Genomic DNA, 8,359 nt, shown 5'->3' with positions numbered 1-8,359 from the left:
GATCAGTCTCAGTCTGCGCAAGTACTCCACCTTAAATTTTTCTGTCATTTCTTTCTCCATCAATTTATCCATTTCCAAAATCCCCAAGTACTTATAGCCCGTCTCTTCTACCTGCTTCATAACCTCCTCCGACGGTATCGTTAGCCTGTCCATACATTTGATTTTGCCTATCTTTAAGACTAACATACCACACTTTCTCAGTCCGAACTCCATTCTGATATCAGCACTGAAGGTATATACCGTATCAACGAGGGAACTGACTTAGGGTTCATCTTTACCATAAAGTTTGAGGTCATCCATGAATAACAAATGGTTGTCTTTTTGTTGGCGGCTTTCGAATACATACCCAGCCTTTGCTTTCCTCAGAATCAGTGTTAGTGGCATCATGCACAGTACAAAGATCAGTCGGGACAGGCAGTCCCCTTGGAAGATGCCCCTCCAAATTTCTACTGTCCCTAAACTTCTTTCGTATGCTGTCAGATCCGTCCTCCAATTCGCCATACTTTTTCCAACATTCGATGCAATACCAAATAGGTTCATACTTTCCATAATCCAAGAAAGTGGGATCATATCGTACGCCTTACAATAGTCGATCCATGACATAGCTAAGTTACTATTCCTCCTCTTGCCGTCTCTAAGTACAGTATCATCATCATCATCATCATCATCATTATTATTATTATTCCTCTCGGCATGGTCTATTGGTTAAGATGTTGTACTCAAGATCGCGAGATCGGGGTTTCAGTTCCTAGACGGGGAGATGCGTTGCGTTCTTGATCAAGTCACTTCATATCCTGTTGCTTTGGCATCTCATGTGTGCTACAGCAACCACCTGTTCAGGCGACGTTGATCGGATGGAGAACATTTAATCACTATCAACAAATCCTTCGTGCAGGTCGGTCGGCAAAAGCTGGACACTCCGCCGCTCCTACCTCGCCCTCTCCGACGGCAGAGTCCAGCATCGTCATTACAATTATTATTCTTTATTGTTTTATTCTTTTACTTGTTTTAGTCTTTTGCCTGCGGCCATGCTGGAGCACTGCCATGAAGGTTTTAATTTTTCAGTCGAACAAATCGACCCCAGGACTTATTTTTCAAGCCAAGTACTTATTCTACCGATCTCTTTTGCTAAGTTACGGGGACGTAAACACCAACACCGGTTGTCAAACGGTGATGGGGGACAAACACGGATTCAAGGACAAGCGCATAGATATATATACATATATACACGATGGGCTTCTTTCACTTTCCGTCTACTAAATCCACTCACAAGGCTTTGGTCGGTGCCACGCAGTGGGACCGGACCCGGAACCATGTGGTTGGGAAGCAAGCTTCTTACCACACAGCTGCCGCGCCTGAGCCTGAAAAAATAGGAAACGCTTCATGAATGTGCTTGTCATCCTTGCACAGGGGCCTTACTCATCTTTTCTGGATTGTTCCTATTCTAGAATACGTATTGCCGAAAGGCAAGAATCGTTAGCATGCCGAACTTTGCGTTCCGAGTTCAAATTCTGCCGAGGTCGACTTTGCCTGTCATCCTTTCGGGGTCGATAAATTAAATACCAGTTGGGCTCTGGGGGTCGATGTTATCGACTCATACCCCCTCCCCCGAACTTGTTGGCCTTGTGCCAAAATTTGAAACCATTTTGTTGCCGATGGTGGTGGTGTAAGTACCAGTGAGCCACTGAGGTCGATATAATCAGCATTATCTCCTCTCCCTCACCTTTATATTAAAAATTCTTATTGACCTCACGTTGTGATGATGACGATGATGAGGACTAAAACCGTTCACCCCCAACCAGTGCTGTTTCAAGCCATGGACTCAGCGATCGTCCAACGATCCAACAAGTCAAACGGCTCGATTCTGATCTTTGTATGCTCTTTATAGGGCGAAGTGCAGGGATTTACCTGGGGCCGACAATCCAGTTAAGACGACCCAACCCGCCTGTATTTGTCCTGTAGTGTCCACCACCACAGCTGACCTTTTAAGAACCTTGCTTCCCAACCACATGGTTCTAAGTTCAGACCCACAGCGTGGCACCTTGGGTAAGTGTCTGTGAGTGGATCTGGTAGACGGAAACTGAAAGAAGCCTGTCGTGTGTATGTGTGTGTGTGTATCTTTGCATGCGCTTTTGTATCAGTTTCTGGTGGAGGCGCAATGACCCAGTGGTTAGGGCAGCGGACTCGCGGTCATAGGATCGCGGTTTCGATTCCCAGACCGGGCGTTGTGAGTGTTTATTGAGCGAAAACACCTAAAGCTCCACAAGGTTCCGGCAGGGGTTGGTGGCGAACCCTGCTGTACTCTTTCACCACAGCTTTCTCTTACTTCTTGTTTCTGTTGTGCCTGTATTTCAAAGAGTCAGCCTTGTCACACTGTGTCACGCTGAAAATCCCTGAGAACTACGTTAAGGGTACACGTGTCTGTGGAGTGCTCAGCCACTTGCACGTTAATTTCACGAGCAGGCTGTTCCGTTGATCGGATCAACTGGAACCCTCGACGTCGTAAGCGACAGAGTGCCAACAATCAGTGTTTGACTCCACCACCGCTTAACAACCGGTGTTGGTGTGTTTACGTCCCCGTAACTTTGCGGGATAGAACAAGTACCAGGTATAACATTACGTAGTAGAGGAAATTAGTTCGACTAAACCCTTCAAGGCGGTGCCCCAGCGTGGCCACACTCTAATGACTGAAACGAGTAAACGATATCAGCTGTAACCGCCGCCTCCCTCCCCCCTCAGCAGGTCGATAGCGTAGCGTACCAGTCATATGCTAGGGTCGATGTGAAACTAACCAACCGTTCACCACTTCCCTAAAACAGGAGGAGGAGATTGGTGGGAGTGGGGGTTAATTCAGGTCCAGGGGGTGGGGATAAAAATCCTTGGTGGTGGTGGTGGTGGAGGTGTTGGTGATGCTAATGATGATGGAGGTGGTGGTGATGGCAACCAGACCCACATGAACTTTGCAACTCCTGTCTTAATTCGTCTAATCAAGGAGGAGGCGTTCATTCAGCGAAAAGAGTTCGTTGCAGCTAATTACAAATTAGAAATTGCAGCTATTGTGTTTGATACACACACACACACACACACGCACGCACACACACACACATACACACACATACACACACACACAAGCACACACACAAGTACACACACACATGCACACACACACACATGTACACATACATTTATATATTATTGTAATATACATCCATACATAAACATATATGCACGTATATTCATATCTATATACACACACATGCACAGGCAAATAGATATACATGTGTAAATGTGTATACATATATGTGTGTATGCATGCATGCATGTATGTATATATGTATATATTTATGTATGCGCACACACACGCCAGCACATACACACGTGTGTGTGTGTGTGTGTCTGCTGGCACTCGGCCAAATTCAGCAGTCCACCAATACAGTAAACATGATGCATAAAAATAGAGAATGGTGTCTACACAACGACTGCTTTTAAAGGACACCATTGCTTGTGGCGGCGGTGGCGGCGGTTGTGGCGGTGGAGGAGAAGAAGGAGGAGATGGTGGTGGCGGTGGTGGGGATGGGGTGTGAGAGTGGAAGTGGTGAGGTAGTGATGTGGTGGTGGTGGTGGTGGTGGTGAGGTGGGGGGTGTCGCTGAAGGATGCCCTTTGGTGGTCTTTCAAGATACTTGTAATAGCAGCCAAATTTCTCTTGAATCACACATTACTATCGTAAAAATCGGACGGATGTGCTGGATTATGTAATCTGGATGTCTATGGCAAATGAAAAGCATAGAATGCTTTTCATGATAGGTCTGCTGGATTGGAGCTGACCTAGGGTTAAACAGCAACCGGAAATATACAGTTGTAATCCCTTGGGCAGTGTCACATTGAGAGAATGGCGACACACCTGAACACACACCTGTTGGGTACACCTGAACTTATTCGTACATACCTATTTAGTATGTTTTTGTTTGGTAGGCATGAACACACACGTGTTTAGTACACCTGAAGATATACATGATGAGTACATTTGAACTTATACCTGAACAGGTACCTGTTTCGTACACCTTAACTTTTATCTATTCAGTACACCTGAATAACCGGGTCTCACTACAAAACGTGTGTGTGTGTGTGTGTGTGTGTCTGTGTGTGTTTTCACCCAGTGGACTTGCTTTCGATAAAAGTTTATAGAAATAATTTAAACAGACGCAACTATTGAGTATCACACACATATATGGAAAAAAATAACAAACAGAAAGTGCATTTTCCCTTTAATGTGGCAGTTATTTAATTCCAAATTCAAATTAAAGTCAAATCATTTCAAAAGACAACAATACATATTCAAAAACAACTTATTACCACTGATTCGTTTCAAAATACAGTATTACATGTTCCGAAATATCATACCATACCCAAAATACATTCCTGGAATCAAATCATTTCAAGATTACAGACTCCGAGGGACATTCAAATCATTTCAAAATACATTATTAAACACTCCAAAGTCAATAATTACAAAAAATACATAATTTAATATTTCAAAGTACATAATTACAAACCGGTTTCACTTCGTACAGAAGATGCTCATTGCAATGTTCGTGTGTAATGCCTTGCTACTAGTCTTCATTTAATATGCAGTGCGTCTACCGAAAGTACCTCCATTGTAGACTCACCGGGTCACAAGAGGGGTAATATTGTATACGTTAATAGCTCCAAATTAGGTAAATATTTGTACTTTATGCAAGAGTCTAAAGGCAAATATATCTTATAGATATTTAAAAAAATTAACTTGTAATAATGTATTTTGAAACAATCTGATGTTGATAATGTGTTTTTAAGACATATTATTGTATTTTGAAAGGATTTTACTGTAATAATATATTTTGCAATTAATTAACTGCAAAGCATAAAGAAAATGCATTTTCCTCCTTTTGTCATTATTTTCCCACATCTCTCACCTTGTATGGGATATTTTTAACATTCGCGCTCGTGTGCGCATGTGTGCGTTAGGCAATATGTATGGACCGTTATGTTTCAACCCAGTGTTTATCTGTTACTTGTCACAGTCATTAGACGGCGGCCACACTGGGGCATCGCCTTCAAGAATCTTTACTCGTACGAATCGACCCCGATACTTTCTTTAAATGTAGTGCTCACTCTTTGGGTCTCCTTTGCCAGACCACTAACTTACGGGGACGTAAACACCACCAGAACTAGTTGTCTAGCAGTGGGTGGGGACAAACACGCATGCACACACACAGACACACACACACACAGAGCCAATGTTCAGGTTACTTCGAAGACATCTTTGATGAAACTTTTCCAACGTTTTCCGATGGCGACGGCAAGTTGTCCAGGTTTCAGATGTGTAAAAGGAATGTTCGGATGACTACTGCTTTGTATACAACCATTTTGGTTTCGGTTCTGATGTCACGGTCTTTAAAGATTCTGTCGTAGAGACGGCCAAAGGCAGTTCCAGCACACTTCAGACGATACTGAATCTCATTGCTCAGGTCAAGATTTGATGAGAGACGACTCCCAAGATAAGGAAAGTGGTCCACGCTTTCGAGGGTCGTTTCCCTGAGCACTAGCGTAGCTAGAGTGTGTGCCGCCCCCGGACCCCACAAAAAACCATATATTGCTTACAGCAAAAGTACCGCCCCTTCTCCCCTCCCCAGCTACGCTAGTGTCTCCAAGCTTAATTAATAGTTCTCTTCTGGCTGGGTCGTTTGAGGGTTGGTTGGTACAGAATCTGGGTCTTTTAGAGTTGACGGTGAGACTAAGGGTGCTGTATGCTCGGTTGAAGGCGATCAGGGTCCGTTGAAGGTCTCCCTCCGAAAGAGCTGCATATTGGAACTTGATCAGGGAGGTAGAGGATATCTTGGTTTTGGACTTGAGACGGGCAAGGTTGAAGTTTCGATACCTGATGGAAGATCTTTCATAATGATGTGCAGGATGGTAGCGATGAAGATGGCAAACAGTGTTGGAGTAATTACACATCCCTGTTTTACTCCTGTTTTTTACTTGGGAAGGGTCTGATGTTCCTTGGTTGGCCAGGATAGTTGCAAGCATGCCATCATGGAGGAGTCTTAGAATGCAGATGTACTTCGGAGGGTATCCATTGGTAGAGGGAATATCCCAGAGAATTTCTCTTGACACGGGATCGAACGCCTTGGGCAGATCAATGAAGGTCATGTACAGAGGTTAGTATTGTTCACGACACTTGTCTTGGAGTTGACGCAAGGTGAAGATCATATCAATGGTTCTCTGGGATGGTCTAAAACCTGTTTGAGTCTTCAGAAGAATTTTCTCAGCCAATGGTTTAAAGCCAATGGTTTAATCAGCCAATGGTTTAATCCCTGCAGTACGTTGCCATCAGTTGCCAACAAAGAGATTCACCTGCAATTTCCGCATTCAGATTATCCTCTCTTCTTCTTGTAGATAGTCACGATGGCTGAATCTCTGAAGTCAGACGGTATCTCTTCAATGGTCCAAATCTGGGTGAGGAGCTGGCGCAGTTGGTAATGGAGAAATCTCAGAGAGGATCCCGTCCTGCCCAGCAGCCTCGTTGTTTTTCGGAGTGATGATGGTTTCTTTCACTTCAGCAAGAGTTGGTAACTTGCTTAAGGAATCTTCAACGGGTCGTTTTGGGACGAAATCTAGGACGTCACTGTCAAAAGTGGTGTCTTCATTAATCAGCACTTCGAAGTGCTCTCTCCGTCTCGAATTAATCTTGGCATTACTCTTGAGGATGGTTGAGCCGTCCTTGCTTTGCTGTGGGGCTTGACCAATGGTAGATGGTCCAAAGATTGCTTTGGTGACATTGAAAAAGCTTCTGGTGCCGTTGGTATCTGCAAGTTGTTGAACTTCCTTTGTCTGTCCCTCAACAATAGGTTTTTCAGGTTCCGGATGGTTTTCTGAACTTTGGCTTTGCATTCTTGATATTACTTGCGTTTCACAGTGGATCTCAAATCATTTTGGGGGACGATGAAGGCCTTTATTTTTACATCGATAAGTTGTTTGGGTTGCTTATCATTTTCATCGAACCAATCTTGATATCTTTTGGTCTTGAATCTGATGGTTTCTTTCCAGGTGTCCACAGTGGCGGTTTTCAGTTGGCTCCAGTGGTCCTCAATGGGTAATGACGGTTTCACTTCCTGTTGAGATAGTTTTCATGTAGTGTTAGACGAAGTTTCACTACTTTCTCGGAGTCTCGAAGACTGTCAACGTTGAGTTTCTTGGTGTTGTTTTGGTTTTGATGTTTTCTCTTGGGTTGGATCATTATTCTCGTGATGGATGAAATCAATCGATGGTCTGTCCAACACTCATCGGCACCTGTGGCTGCAGCTGTCTTCATGACGTCTTGTTGGTCTCTGGCTCTTACAATGACATAATCGATCAGATGACAATGTTTGGATCGTGGGTGTTGCCAGGAGACTTTGTGTTTGGTTTTCTGGTGAAATAAGGTGTCAGTGATCACCAGATCATGTTCTATATATTTTGTCAGAAAGGATGTTCCGTTTGCGTTGACTTTGCCAACCTCTTCCTTCTCGACGATGCCTTTCCAGAGGTTGTTATCTTTTCCAGCTCTGGCATTGAGGTCTTATAGGATTTTGTCCCTTTTGGGGATGGACGAGAGAATGTTGTCGAGTTGGGCATAGAAATTCTCCTTCACTTCATCTTCAGCGTCTAAAGCATAGGCGCTTATGATAGTGGCAGCATGCTGATTCTTTTGAAGAGGAATTTGAAGAGTGACGAGGTGTTCCTTTTTCCCGGCTGGTTTTGTTCGGTGAGATCGGGCAGCAGACTACTGTTGAGGGCAAGGCCTGCTCCGTGGATCCTTGGTTGTTCCGGGTCGAGCCCTTTCCAAAAAAAAAGTTGTAACGACCTTGTTTTTCTCTCAGTTGACCCTCTCCAGCTCTGCGGGTCTCACTCAGAGCGACGATGTCGAAGTTGAGTTGGTGAAGCTCTGGAGCACGAGATCGATCGGAAGTTAGATTGTCCATCAGGGTGCGGATGTTCCAGATTCCAAATTTCAGAGTTTCATTTCTTGAAGTTTTTTGACCGCATGAATGGCCAATAGCATTTGTTTAGCAGGAGTTAGCCATTAAACAACAGAGTACTGATTTGTAAATAGCAGAGTACACCCACTTGGGTAGATCTGCACATTATATCTCTGGGACTCGCTGCCGACCCCGAGATCCCTTGTCAAATTACTTTGGAACAACAGAGCACTCTGTTATCGTTTGTAGCGTGTTGGAGTCTTGGAAAGTGACTTGATGAGGAAGAGGCTGGATCGGGGATCAGACAACTAGCGTAACACACACACACACACACACACACACACACACACACACACACACA

At 44.2% G+C, this 8,359-nt stretch overlaps 1 non-coding gene across 1 annotated transcript; it reads right to left on the bottom strand.

The window, feature by feature from the left end:
- Positions 1-1,365: 1,365 nt before the first annotated feature.
- Positions 1,366-1,468, bottom strand: LOC128247169 (U6 spliceosomal RNA). The gene has a single exon (XR_008263577.1). It is a non-coding gene; the product is annotated as a U6 spliceosomal RNA (small nuclear RNA).
- Between the last annotated feature and the right edge of the window lie 6,891 nt (positions 1,469-8,359).

Source organism: Octopus bimaculoides, chromosome 2 (assembly GCF_001194135.2).
Source record: "Octopus bimaculoides isolate UCB-OBI-ISO-001 chromosome 2, ASM119413v2, whole genome shotgun sequence".
Classification (NCBI taxonomy): Eukaryota; Metazoa; Mollusca; class Cephalopoda; order Octopoda; family Octopodidae; genus Octopus; species Octopus bimaculoides.
The sequence above is the reverse complement of the archived record's forward strand: the minus strand, read 5'-3'. Positions and strand labels throughout refer to the sequence as shown.